The sequence below is a fragment of the Mus musculus genome, chromosome 3 (genome assembly GCF_000001635.26).
Source record: "Mus musculus strain C57BL/6J chromosome 3, GRCm38.p6 C57BL/6J".
NCBI classification, from domain to species: Eukaryota; Metazoa; Chordata; class Mammalia; order Rodentia; family Muridae; genus Mus; species Mus musculus.
Genome location: NC_000069.6, coordinates 121,324,150 through 121,337,860, shown reverse-complemented (window position 1 = coordinate 121,337,860; position 13,711 = coordinate 121,324,150). Strand labels below are relative to the sequence as shown.

The 13,711-nt window shown below is 45.3% G+C and overlaps 1 protein-coding gene across 4 annotated transcripts in view; it reads right to left on the bottom strand.

Moving 5' to 3' along the window:
* The window catches only part of Alg14 (asparagine-linked glycosylation 14), a 71,385-nt gene that overhangs the window by 25,236 nt on the left and 32,438 nt on the right, over nucleotides 1–13,711 (bottom strand). Inside the window, exon 4 of one of the 4 annotated variants that reach the window (XR_003954370.1) lies at nucleotides 9,478–9,781. The exons of the other annotated variants lie outside the window; for them this stretch is intronic. The gene's annotated coding sequence lies outside the window, so the exon portion shown is untranslated. The remainder of the gene's footprint in view (nucleotides 1–9,477; nucleotides 9,782–13,711) is intronic. 4 annotated transcript variants of the gene reach the window in all.

The following is a 13,711-nucleotide window of genomic DNA, read 5'->3' as shown; positions in this document are numbered from 1 at the left end:
CTGGTCCTCTTCTATTAGGGAAGGTCATCTTTGACTAAGCAGCTTCAGGAGGCACGGGCATGGAGTGGTGAGGGAGGAAGGAGACACCCATCTAGCCAGCCAGATCAGCCGAATCAACCCCGTTGATCAATGGGTTGACAGAAATCGAAGCCAAATTATCCTCACATCCAGATTGTAGGAACACAAATAAAGGAAAACCATTAATTGGGGCTGGTTTATAGTTTAGAAGTTTAGTCCATTATCACCATGTTGGGAAGTATGGCCTCGGTGCGGGAAAAGTAGCTGAGAGTTCTACAACTGGATCCAAAGGCAATGGGAAGAGACAATGAGCCACTAGGCCTGGCTGGCTTGAGCTTTGAGACCTCAAAGCCCATCCCCTAGTGTTATATTTCCTCCAACAAGGCCACACCTCTAATAATGATACTCTGATGAGCCTAAGGGGTGGGGAGCAGGTGAGAGTGCATTTTTATTCAGATCACCACAGATGGTAGCAGGGAGAAAGGAGGGGCAGTAGAGTAACAAACGACTGAGGCTGTGGACTAGGAACAGCAGTTTGGCTGTCAACTGGTAGAGCTGTGAAGGACAAGGCAACCAGCTGTCTGAAGAAGCCGCTGGCCCATTCTGATGTGGCCAGTGAAGGAAGATGTGAAGAGACTGCAAGAGAATGTGAAGATCTGAGACTGAATAAAGATAGAAGACCATAAAAAAAACCAGAGAAGAGAAACTATGGTCCCAGCTGCTGGAAGAGTTAGAGAGGTCTATCTCCATGTCTTCAGGGTCAAGGGTCTCAGACCCGGAGCCAAGAGCTGTAATACTTACTGCTATCAAAGGCCGAGAACTCTGGATTTCCTAGGACCCCACAGAGCTGGATATTCAAGCAGTTAATGGCCCTGATACTGTGAAGGCCTGAGAGCATGGTAACTAGAGAGAGCACCATGAGATGATAACTCTGTCTGCCTGCTGCTGCTGCCTCTTACCAAGAACTGAGAAAAATGAATGCTGTCACAGAGCAGCCCGAAAGAGCTTCTCCTTGCCTGCCCAGAATTTCTATTTGGGCAGAAGACAAGAATCCCCGGCCAAGAAAATGCAAACAGTGAAAGACCTCTCGAAGCACCTAGCACAGGGCAAAGCTCCATGATGGCTGTGGTGGGGGCAGGGGAAGAACAGTAAAAGCCAGAAGACCTCAGCATGCACACACAGAGAGATCAGAGCACAGTTAACCGCTGAGCTCTAAAGTAAAGCATGCATGAAAGAAAAAGGCTGGGATGTGTTCCCATTTCAGAAGAAGCAAGAAAACAGGGACCTAGATGGGAACTAAAGTCTGTGGAGCAAGCACAGGCTGGTGAGTCCTGAGAGGAGCAGGTGCAGGGGGCCAGACTTGAATGCTTGCCCAGCAGGAGAGAACTGAGGTTCATGGGTAAATCCTGACCCAATGGGTTTGGAAGGGTTGGAATCTGTGATGAAAACACAACCAGAAGGCCAAGACAGAAAGAAGAGAGGCAAATAATTCTTGTTTGTTCTCATGCCTAAGGGGCTCACTGTACCATGAAAATCATTCCGGGCAACGTGCACACATTCCTTGGTAAGAATTTAGAAATAGCTATTTGATTTCTAACTAATGACAAAGACCGAGAGAGAGGTAGAAGGGAACCCAGGAACGGCCATGGAGGCTTCTCATCAGTAAGTGGTTATGATATAAAAGACCAGAAAACGGAATTACAGTTTCTGTTCTATCAACAAAGGAAAGGAAGTCTGTGGAGTTGGACTTAGCTCACCAAAGCTTGGTAAAATATTAGAATGTTGGACCAACCTACAGTTTGAACCCTGATGTGCATATGGCCCAAGCCCATTTCCTCTAGGTAGAAAGCATGAATTTGATATTCTTGCAGAGGGCAGTGATATCATTCATTCGTATGAGGTCTAGGGCTGAGCCTGGAGGTGGGTAAGAGAAATCGGTTTTGATTCTAAGACTCTGGGCATGGCACCTACTATTTAGGTTACTGCTAAGGTGCTATCTGTATGTTTATGAGTCCACTGTACAAGTGGATTCACAGTAGGAACCAACCTACTATGATTAAGGGAAATGCGGGGACACAACGCTGAGTTTCATATCTAAAAACTGAACAAGATATAAATAATCCAACAGATGTTATTAACTCTTCAGCCACAATGGCAGTGATAATCGTTAGTCTTTAAAGAAGGGTTCTGTGAGAATATGTCTGTCTTGCAACTGTATAATAAACCCACAGCCTTCACTTATTGGCATGTATTGAGTCCCCCATAACATCTATCAGGGCCAAGTACTTCTTCGTATTGCTACAGTTGTTAAGGTCACAAAAGGGAGCTTCAAGAATGGGTCCAGCCCCAGGCCAGCAACAGAAACAACAAAGTGAGTCAACCAGAAGTAAAAGATACCAGGAATGGATGTGGGGAGGGAGGGAGGGAGGGAGGGAGGGAGGGAGGGAGGGAGGGAGGGAGGGATGGATGCTGGGGTAAGGAGAGAGGTATGCAGAGGAGGGAGGGAGGGATGCCAGGGAGGGAGGGAAGGGAGGAATCTTAGAATATGGCAGCTACTAAGCAGCTTTGGCTGGTCTTTGTTCTGCAGTTACCAGCTCCTCAGACTTGTCAAAGGAGTCAGAAATGGGAATCTTTCCTGGTGAGAGACACCTAAAGTAATTGTGAGGCTCGTCACTAACTCCATGAAACAGACAGAACATGCCAGCACCCTGTAACTCCATGGCACAGACAGAGCATGCCAGCATGCTATGGCCCAGATGTCACCTGTTTCAGAGTTGGCTGGGAAAAGTGCTAGTTTGGGAAATAAAAAGGACTCACTGTAACAAACAAATTGGCACAGAGAAGGCCTTGTCTAGCCCATATTGAACCAGGCTCCTATTGTATCTAATGCTTACACATGTAGTTTTTATCAGTATCTATAGGCTTCCCACAACCAACAGCTAGAACTCAGCTTAGAACAATGTCACGCACCATTATGGGCCCAAGGATTTGATAGAGGAGAAAAATGGTAAAAACTAAGCAGAACAAAGCAAAACTCAAAAGGATTTGGTGTATTCAGAAGGGCAAAAAGGAAGAGAACTGGTGACAATTACAGTTAACCCGGGCTTGATGGTGCGCGCCTGTAACCCCAGCACGTGCAGAGGTGGGTGGATCTCTGTGAGCGGGAGGCTACCGTGATCTAAAACATCAAGCTTCAGGCCTGCCAGGACTATATAGTGAGACTCTGTCTAAAAGTAAAAAAGAAAAAGGGGGTGGGGGGGAGGAAGAGGAGGAGGAGGAGGAAGAAAAAAAAGAAAAAAAGTTGATTTCCCAGAAGTCGTAAGGGGTAAAAAAGACTTTCTGTAACAGGGGCAGATGAAATGGGTTAGATGTGAAGCCATCGGGCCTTTGGGAAGAAACAAGATGGGAGAGGATGAGCATGGGGCTATAAAGAGCTTTCCGGTGGGAAGGTGTGAGTAAGACAGGAAGAGATAACACAGGCGGAAAGGTGACCGAAGACATGAGGAGTGAACACAGCCCAGTATGAAGAGGCAGCAGAGGGAACCACGGCACGTGTAGAACAGGGCAGAAAGACACCAACTCTTCAAAGGTGCTCCTTAATCAAACTTAAAGAAGAAAGACTGCAGCCATGCTCTGAGCACATCCCTCTTGCTAGCTGCAATAATTTCTAAGAATGACAAGGAACAAGAGCTGAAAGGAGCACCGAGCCATTTTGGCAGGAGATAGTGGTGTAAACGCAAGTCCACCTGCCATCTCTGTTCCCTCTGGACGGGTGTGTGTGTGTGTGTGTGTGTGTGTGTGTGTGTGTGTAAGGCCAGAGCCAGGGGGTGGTGGGTGGTACACCCAGGGCTCGGGAGAGAGGGGCAAAAGGATCTCTGTGACTTTCGGGCCAGCCTGGTCTACAGAGTGAGTTCCAGGATGGCCAGGGTTATGTAGAGAAACCAAAACACATAAACAAGCAAGCAAACACACAAGGTAGGGCATCACACTGAGCTCCTGCGGACTAATTCCCCAGCAACCTCCCTTGCATCCCAATAGCATTTCCTCCTCCACCTTGGGGAGGTGTAATGAATATAAAGTAGAGGACAAGAAGCTGACAGCTGAAAGGAAAAGGTAAGGGTGAGTCATCAATGAGGCCTGTGAGGAGAAGGAATTCTAGGTCTGGAAGTCCATCTTACAGAAGTCTCCTTTGCTTCCCCACGGACGACGGGGAAATCCCCGCATCCCATCAACAGGAACAAACCAGGTCCATGGCTAGCGTCCCCAGCCCCCACTCCAAGAGCTTCCTATAAGCAGTTTTGGAGAAAACAGCCCCTGCAGCGTTGTCAGTGTGTACAAAACTGACCTAAGCACTCAGCAGCCATCTGCCTTTAGAGAACTGCCATTGTGTCACCCACAAAAGCAAAACTGCAAAGCTATCAGCTGCAAAGACATTTTTTAAAATCTGCTTGTGTGAAAGACTTGTGTAAGTGGCTTACATGTGAATTCGGGAAGAATAAGGAGGCAAAGTGATCTTGTGTTAACAAATAGGATTTGTTGTTCTTTGCAACTGTACAGACAACTCCGTTGCAGGATTTCATTATTCATAGCAGACTAGGGAAATGTTGACACTACAAACATATGAACCTTATAAATCATGTACTCACATCTCTCCATAAGTAACCGGCCAATACATGTTCCGTGTAATTCAAAGGTCCTGGCCACAGGGAGCTTTCTCCCTTTCTCAGAACTGTACAACATCAGTCGCACCTCTGGCCTGTTTCTTGCTGAACCTTTCTCACCTTAACCAAAGATGACCAATGCATCTTTCTCTAGGAGCCATGAGCTTCCAGGTGTTTCCCACAGCCCTCCGTTCTGACCGCAAGATCGTACTGAAGAGCGTGCCTGTAGTTATTTCTTGGACTGGGTAGGAAAGTCACCACAGAAGACAGAAACACCTTGGTGAGGCTGGAGAGATTGTCTATTTGTTAAAAATATTTGTTCTTGCAGAGGACCTGGGTTCAATTCCTAGTGCCTATGGTGGCTCACAAACATCTGTAACTTCCACGTACTCACGAGGTATGCATTCATATATATAAAATAAATCTAAAACCAAATAATAATAATAATAATAATAATAATAATAATAAAAACAACTTGGCTCACAACTCCAATAAAATGTCCTGGTGCAAGTAGCATCTCAAACTAAGAAATCATAAGCTTTCAGGGCTTATTTAATTTCACGTACATTTTCACACACACACACACACACACACACACACACACACACACACACAAAATGTTGGTATTCTGTCTAAACTCTACACCCAGAGTTCCTGGCAGCAGCCAGGTAGACTTGGCCAAGTATAAAAGGGGTTGCTTGGCCCCTCCTCTCTCTCTCTTACTCTCTTGCCTCTCTCTTGCCTCCTGTCCCCTTGTGCCCCCTCTCTCCCCACTCCCCCCCCCCCATGTGGTCATGGCCGGCCTCCACTTATCTACCCTCTCCTTCTCTCTGTCTTTCTCTGCCTTGACTACTCTCTTAACTCCCCTCCCCATGCCTTATATCAACTCTATTCTATACTATACTGGTGTGTGTCTGGTCTCTCAGGGGTAGGGGATACCTCACCATGGGCCCACTGAGGCACCCCCTTCCCCCACACCCCACCAGGACATATTCTTATATTTCTTTCTCTTTTTGTGATCACACACACACCACCATCAGACTTTACTGCATTCACATTACCAATGGCAACAAATCATGTTAAAAGTCTAGGAAAAAGAAAAAGGCAGAAGCCACCAACTATCAAATGGTCAATGCTAATCTAAAAGGGTTTTTCTTCCCACCCTTGCACCTTGCACCTTTCTTGATTTTAAAGCCATACATGGACAGAACTGACTCACACATGGACTTTTTAGGTGAGAACCATTCTTCTCCCCAGTGAGTCAGGAAGCTACAGAGGCTGAAGAGAAGAAGAGCCTTTGGTGTCCAGAGGCAGCTGGAAAGCACTGGCTGGTTGTCAAGCTTTTCCTTTAAAGATGGAACTAACATAGCCTAGGCTGGCCTGGGGTTCATGATTCCCCTGCTCTAGCCTCTGGGGTGCCGGGGAAGCAAGGTGACACCATCTCACTCAGTCTGTCTACTGTTTCATTAGAACATCCAACACATCAAAAATGTATCAAAAAGAAAGGATGGACAGAAGGAAGGGGAGGGAGGGAGGGAGGAATCCTTAGAGAAACTCCAGGGACTAATTCAGAGGGAGCCACAGTTTGCCAAGGAACAGTTACACAGTTACACACTCTACTATTCTATCCTTTCTACCCGCCCCCGCCCCCCCCCACAACTGTAAGCAGTCACTACACAGCTGCAGTAGGTGCTAGCAATTTCTCCTTCCTGTCCCCCTTCTATCCAACCTCTCACCTCGGGTACTAGCTGAACTCCAACATGCTCTGAACACCTTAATAGGTTCTCAGGTAGCCAAGCTGAGTGCTGCTTTTACCCTTCCTTAAAGAGCCACAGTCTGTCTGTCCTCAGATCGGTACAAGTTCCCCTCTGCTCCCATACGGGCTCTGGTGACAGTCTGCATCAGCCCCTCTAGAAGCTCCACTACATCTGCCATCAGCTGTGCAAGCCCGCTCCCTCCCTTCTTCTTAACCAAGAGCAGAGGAGGATGGTTAAAAGTCCAGAAAAAGAACCACCTTCCTGAATTGAAACTATGTCTGAATACAGCTGATGGCGCTCAGGGACCTTTTTAGGTGGGAAGAGCCAGACTGCCTGGAAGACTTACTTGTGCATTTGAGGTCATTTTCAAACACTTCCTCCCTCTCTTCCACACTCTGCTCTCAAGTAGCCACTAGCACTTCCCACCTTCCTGTCCACAAGGACAGCTCTCTCCCAGGCTCATGATCTCTGACCACACGTCTGTTCCTTCTTGGAAAGCAGTGCGTTCTCGCCCGCGTGTGCACACATTTGTGCACACCATGTGCAAGCAGGTGCTTGTGGAGGCTAGAAGAAGACATCGGATCCCTGGAAGAGTAGTTACAAGTGATTATGAGCTGCCTGGTAATGGGCACTGGGACCCCCAGGTCTGTTCCTCTAGAAGAGCAGCCAGTTCTAACCACTGAGCTTCTCAGCTCCACACTTTCCCTTTTCTTCTAACTTTAGCTGGCTTTTTCTACTGCAGTTGTACTGCCACCTTAAGAAAATACACTAGCTTTCCCCTTTGAAAGGAGGAGGCACCATCAGGCCCATGTCTAACATGTGCCTAACAGGCAGGAAGAGCAACAGCTCAGAGAGAGATGCAAGCGAAGCCAGCTGAGGGATGGAAACGGCAGACAACGTGCTGGATTCTGCAGAGGAAAAAGGCAATGCTTGCCAAGTGGAAAAAGGATCAACTTAGAAAGAAAACTTATTTCAAACGTCAGAGTCCTTCCTTGAATAGGGAAGTAACAACAGTTCAAAGCAGCCGCCAGTCAGCCATAGCCTTACTTTGACACCGATTCTGTTCTGAGCCCTCTCACAATGTGAAACAGAAACTGTAAGCTTAAATTAAATGCTCGATGTGTGGGCAGAGTGGCTACAGACTCACCCAGCCAGAGTGTCAGTGTTGTTGGTAACTCAACTATGAATCTGTTAGTCCTAAGGATACTTGAGAGGATCCACACATCCAGTGGACTCTGCTCACTACAGAACTTGTTAGAAACATGTATGTCCGTGGGAAGGTTGCATATGTGACAGACAGCAAGCAGGGAGAGAGGAATATTATTATCTTCATGTATTACAGATGACTGGGCAGGAGAGGAAACGCAACTGAAGAAAACTAAACAAGTGGTTTTCAAAATGATCTCGTTTATCCTGCACACGGAGCAGAGGACAGTGTGATAGAATCCTTTCTGTTTGGATTGGCTTGGAAAGGCTTATGCTTAGCTCCACTTACAGACAGGCAAGCGGGTAAGGCAGACAAGCTTCGCGCTCTGAGCTGCCGCACTGCTAGCCCGGCAGGCACGTGGGCCTGAGGGAGCCTCTTCCTTTCATGGGGAAAGCTAGTGCATGTTCTTAAGGGAGCAGAATGACTACAGTCGAAATGAAACCTGAAAGTGGAAGAAAAATAAACAGCTCTGTGATTTGGACTTTACTTGGTTCTGGCTGAGAAGTCCCTCCTTCTAATAATGTGTTTGCCTGCACACACTATGCACATATATGCCTGTCTAAACAAGGCGACTTGAAACCTATGACACCACCTCAGGCATCGGGCTACCCATAAGCTCCGTTTTGGACAATGTGATAACTTCCTCTGCCAACAGTAATCTGTCCATTCAAATACATTTCCACTTCACCCAGTACAAAAAAATGGAGAGTCTAGCCGGGTGTGGTGGCGCACGCCTTTAATCCCAGCACTTGGGAGGCAGAGGCAGGTGGATTTCTGAGTTCAAGGCCAGCCTGGTCTACAGAGTGAGTTCCAGGACAGCCAGGGCTACACAAGAGAAACCCTGTCTCGAAAAACAAAAACAAAAACAAAAAAACCCAAAAAAACAAAAAAACAAAAACCAAAGGAGAGTCTAATCCAGTGCAAACAGGTTTTAGGTGCATGACCAGTAAGGCAAAGCTGCAATCTCAGGTGGCTTTTAAGGAGAATCCCCCTATTTGTCATCTCATGCCTCTGCATAGTGGTGTGTACCTATGCTTAAAAGCAGATGCATTATGGGAACAGATGTGTGCAATAAAAAAATTATTATTATTATTATTATTTTGAGACAGGGTTTCTCTGTGTAGCCTTCACTGTCCTGGAACTCACTCTGTAGACCAGGCTAGCCTCAAACTCAGAAATCCACCTGCCTCTGTAGAGAAATTATTGTAAGACCTAATCTACCAATCAAGCCAGAGAACTCCTTTCATTATGACCCTTAGCAGCCAAACTCCTACTTCTTTTGAACCCCATGAAAGAAAGCCTCCACCAGTTACCAGGGCCCTTGAGTATCTTCACTCTATGGACCCACTGCCAATCTTTTTTAAAGATTTATTTTATGTATATTGTACACTGTACACTGTAGCTGTCTTCAGACACACAAGAAGAGGGCATCATATCCCATTACAGATGGTTGTGAGCCACCATGTGGCTGCTGGGAATTGAACTCAGGACCTCTGGAAGAACAGTCAGTGCTCTAAACTGCTGAGCCATCTCTCCAACCACCCACTGCCAATCTTGATAGTGACAAGATCTCTTCTACAGATTAGCTTTTGAACAAAGTTTGCCTGGCAACAGTGAAATGTTATGAGTCCTTATTTTCGACTCTTTGAATAAAAGGCCAAGAAGATGGAGTGTCTAGATCCTGACCACTGGTAACACTGGTGTAGCTGACCTTTTTCTGGCCTAATAAGATTCCTTTGAGTATATTATGAGGTTTTTGATCACTAAAACATAGTAAAAGATGAAGGTTATTAAGCAAGTAGAATTGTATCAACAAGGGGAGAAGCAATCTTACCCAAGAGTTCTGGCATCTTGACAGAAAGTTGATTCCTCAGAATGTTTTAAACGCATGTGAATTAGCAGATCAATAATATTTTTATATGCTACTCAAATAGTGATAATCTTGATGCCAACAAGCTTTGACTTTCTCCAAAAAATACCTAATTTAAAAAAAAAAAATCATAGCGGGACTAGAGAGATGGCTTGGTGGTAAAGAATACTGACTGCTCTTCCAGAGGTCCTGAGTTCAATTCTCAGCAACCACATCATGGTGGCTCACAACCATCTGCAACGGGATCCGATGCCCTCTTCTGGAGTGTCTGAAAAGAGTAACATTATAAATCAATCAATCAATCTTTTTAAAACCATAGCATTCTACTTATGGACAATAACCTACTGTGCTCGTCAGTAACTTGTTTGGCCAAGGACTTTCCTAACTCAAACTGAGTTTGATACTGGGGCAAGAATGTCTAAGTAAAATAATGGCCTTCTTTCATTCAAAACACGAGTGTCGATCAATCAATACCTCTACGTTTGTCATAGTAAGTTAAGTCTCAGGCAAGGAGGCAGAGCATTAAACTCAAAAGGTCTACTTCTTCCCAAGTGTCACCAACTGAAAATCTAAAATACTTTTTACTTGATTCAAAGTTCAATTAGGTTTCAATCTTGTATGTGAAACCCTTTCTTTGAGTGCTTTATTTGACGATGGCCAGGCTGGAGTAAAGCCAGCCACTCATCAAACAGCCGGCCGGCATGGCAGGCCTGAGACAAGCCAAGCCGAGTGGGTGTCTTTGTCTTAAGGGTGACTCACATCATCCAACCTTCATTCATTTTTGGTCACCCCACAAGTATGAAAGCACTCTGCTAGGAAGAGACCATGGGAAACTGGAAAACACTTGCCCTTTACCCTCAAGAACTTCACAGATTCTGCCCCGTCTCTAACACAGGCAGTCCTTTAATGACTAGTAACCTTGCAAAGTGAACTTTTCCATTCCCATGTTTGAAACAAACCAATTTTCTTCAAGAGTATATTTACTGGAGAATGTGACTCAAATATTCTTACTTGTAGGAAAAACTAAGGGTGAAACAACTGAGGGTGAAAGAAATTGTTGGGCTTTGAGACACAGAACAGTAAACTCACAGGGACTTTAATACGGGAGCAATACGTTGATCACGTTAGGGAAGGGAGGAGAGCATAAAGGCTAAGTAATATCCATGGGGCTGGTTAGAAGGGTCACAAAGTATGTGTGCCCCTTTCAGCAATAAATAGAACCATTAGAAAGTCAGTAAACATAGAAAAACTTCAACAGTGTCATCAACCGACACGGCAATTAAGAATATTTCATAAAACAGCAGGATAGGGCACACGTCCTTTTCAAACATCTGTGGATTATGCACGCAATTATATGTTGGATTTTATAGCAAACCTCAATAAAAAAAAAAAAAAAAACAGAGCAGTTCCCTGAGCATGCTAGACATCAGAAAGACAGCAGGCAGGAAGATCATGGCAGAGGCCATGTGACAATGCCCAATAGCACAGACACTGTGAAGTCAATATGGAGGGTCTCAAATACTAAATCAGAGCTACTCCAAGAGCCAGCAGCTGGGCGTGGTGGTGCACGCCTTTAATCCCAGCACTTGGAAGGCAGTGGCAGGCAGATATCTGTGAGTTCGAGGCCAGCCTGGTCTACGGAGAAAATCCAGGACAGTTAGGGTAGTTACACAGAGAAACCCTGTCTCAAAAAACCACACACATACATGCACATGTGTGCACATACACACAAAGATCCAGCAACATCACTCCTATGTTATCTCTGCAAAGAGATGTTTGTCAGGATGCCACAGAAATGCACACACATCTATGTTCACTGCTTCACTATTCACACGATAGACAACTGTGTCCTTCTCCAGATGAACGGATAAAGACAACATGATATATAGGCACAACAGACTATTGTTCTGTGGTAATGAAAAATGAAATAGAGCCATACCAAATAGGTATGGAAGGGAGTGCCTGGAGTGCCAGCACATAGGAGGCAGGGGCAGAAGGGGCAGGAGTTCAAGGTTACTTTCCACTACATAAAAGGTTTAGGGCCAGCCTGTGCTAAGAGCCATCTTAGAACCCATCTTAGGAAAACAAATGAAGTTACGTCATTTTCTTTTTTCTTTTCTTTTCTTTTTTTAAAGATTTTTATTTATTATTACACATAAGTACACCGTAGCTGTCTTCAGACACCCCAGAAGAGGGCGTCAGATCTTATTACAGGTGGTTGTAAGCCACCATGTGGTTGCTGGGATTTGAACTCAGGATCTTCAGAAGAGTAGTCAGTCCTCTTAACCACTGAGCCATCTCGCCAGCCCCATTTTTTTATAAAGAATTATTTATAAAATATGTATATGTATATGAGTACACTGTAGCTGCCTTCAAACACACCAGAAGAGGGCATCAGATCCCATTACAGATGGTTTGAGCCACCATGTGGTTGCTGGGAATTGAACTCAGGACCTCTGGAAGAGCAGTCAGTACTCCTAACTGCTAAGCCATCCTTCCAGCCCAATTTTGTCATTTTCATGAAAGGGGTGGAACTGGTTGTCACTATCATGCTAAGCAAAATAAGTACTGCAGACAGACAAATATTGCAAGTACATATTTACATATATAAATCCATATGTAGACAAATATTGCAAGTACATATTTACATATGTAAATCCATATATATATGTATATATATACACACACATACCTGTGGATATATACATATATAACAAGAAAATAGAAGTGGTACTATGGGAACTAAAGGAAGGGGGAGGGGAGCAAGAGAATGTGATGGGGGAACAGAAAACTATGTCTTCTCTGATGCAGAATTTAATACACATATGATATGAACATAGGAAGGGGATTCTGGGGGAGGAAGGATGTAGGAGAGGAGGGAGGAGTGAAAATGAACAGGAGAACAATAAGGATACACGCAATGTAGTCATCAAACTCATTACTTTGTATGTCGATGTGAAAAGACTTCTCGTCTTCTCGGGAAGACGAGAGATGGAACAGTACAGCCCAGGATAGTTTTTATAATTAGAAACTGGAAATGTTTAACTTGTTTAATTTTCCAAGTCAATTCATTTGTAGGATTCTGTGACTACTCTTCCTTAATAATTCTACTCTGTGTGCGCTCATGTTCATGTGTGCTTGTACATCTGACTGCTTGTGGAGGTCAGAGGTCAATGCAATCTGCCTGATTCTGTCTCCTCGCCTATGGCCCGCCCAGTGCTAGGGGTTTTAGACCTGTGGACCTGGCTTTTATGTGAGGACTCAGGAAAGCAGTGGCTACATGCTTTTGATCTTAGCACTGCGGGGAGGGGAAGTTGGAGGATGGGTGCAACCAGATCTCTAAGTTTGAGGCCAGCCTGGTCTACAGAGCAAGTTCCAGAGCAATCCTGTCTTGAAAAACAAACAAACAAAAGAGATTTTACTGTAATTTATTTTATTTGATAGTCAAGGAAGTTGTGGGCATCAGAATCTGGTGCAGCTGGGAATGTGGGCACCTTAGTGGAGCGAAGCTGTTAGCATAGCGAGCCTCTCAGTGGACGAATGTGCTGTGCTAGATCTGTCACACTGACTCTCTGGCCTTGTTCTGAGGCTGTAGTTGTTCCCAGGTTCTATCTTCACAATAAATGTGTAGCTATCGACGAAATTAACCTCACACACACACACACACACACACACACACACACACACACACACACACACACGGCGTCAGGGCCGTCACAGCCACCACAAGGCTCTCCTCTCTACTCTGTTCTTTTAAGACTCTACTTTGGTTTCAGGTGCATCAGTCATTTCTAGCCAGTCCTGCAAGCAACGGCATGCAACATCTGGATTTGGGGGAGACTTCCACACTCAGTGGGTCATGGATGAACACAGGCAGGACCTTCTCCTTGTCCTCTGCCTGCAGTGGAGAGGGGTCTCTGGCTTGTTTTTATTAAATGGGCATGTTCTTAGGTGGAGGCTCTCGGGTGGTGCTGACCATATCAAAGTCACTGTCAAATAAGGCTTAGGATTTTTGTGACTTTTAAAACTCAGTCACTTAGGGGGCTGGAGAGATGGCTCAGCGGTTAAGAGCACTAGCTGCTCTTCCAGAGGTCCTGTGTTCAATTCCCAGCAACCACATGGTGGCTCACAACCATCTGTAATGGGATCTGATGCCCTCTTTTGGTGTGTCTGAAGCGAGCAATGGTGTACTTATATA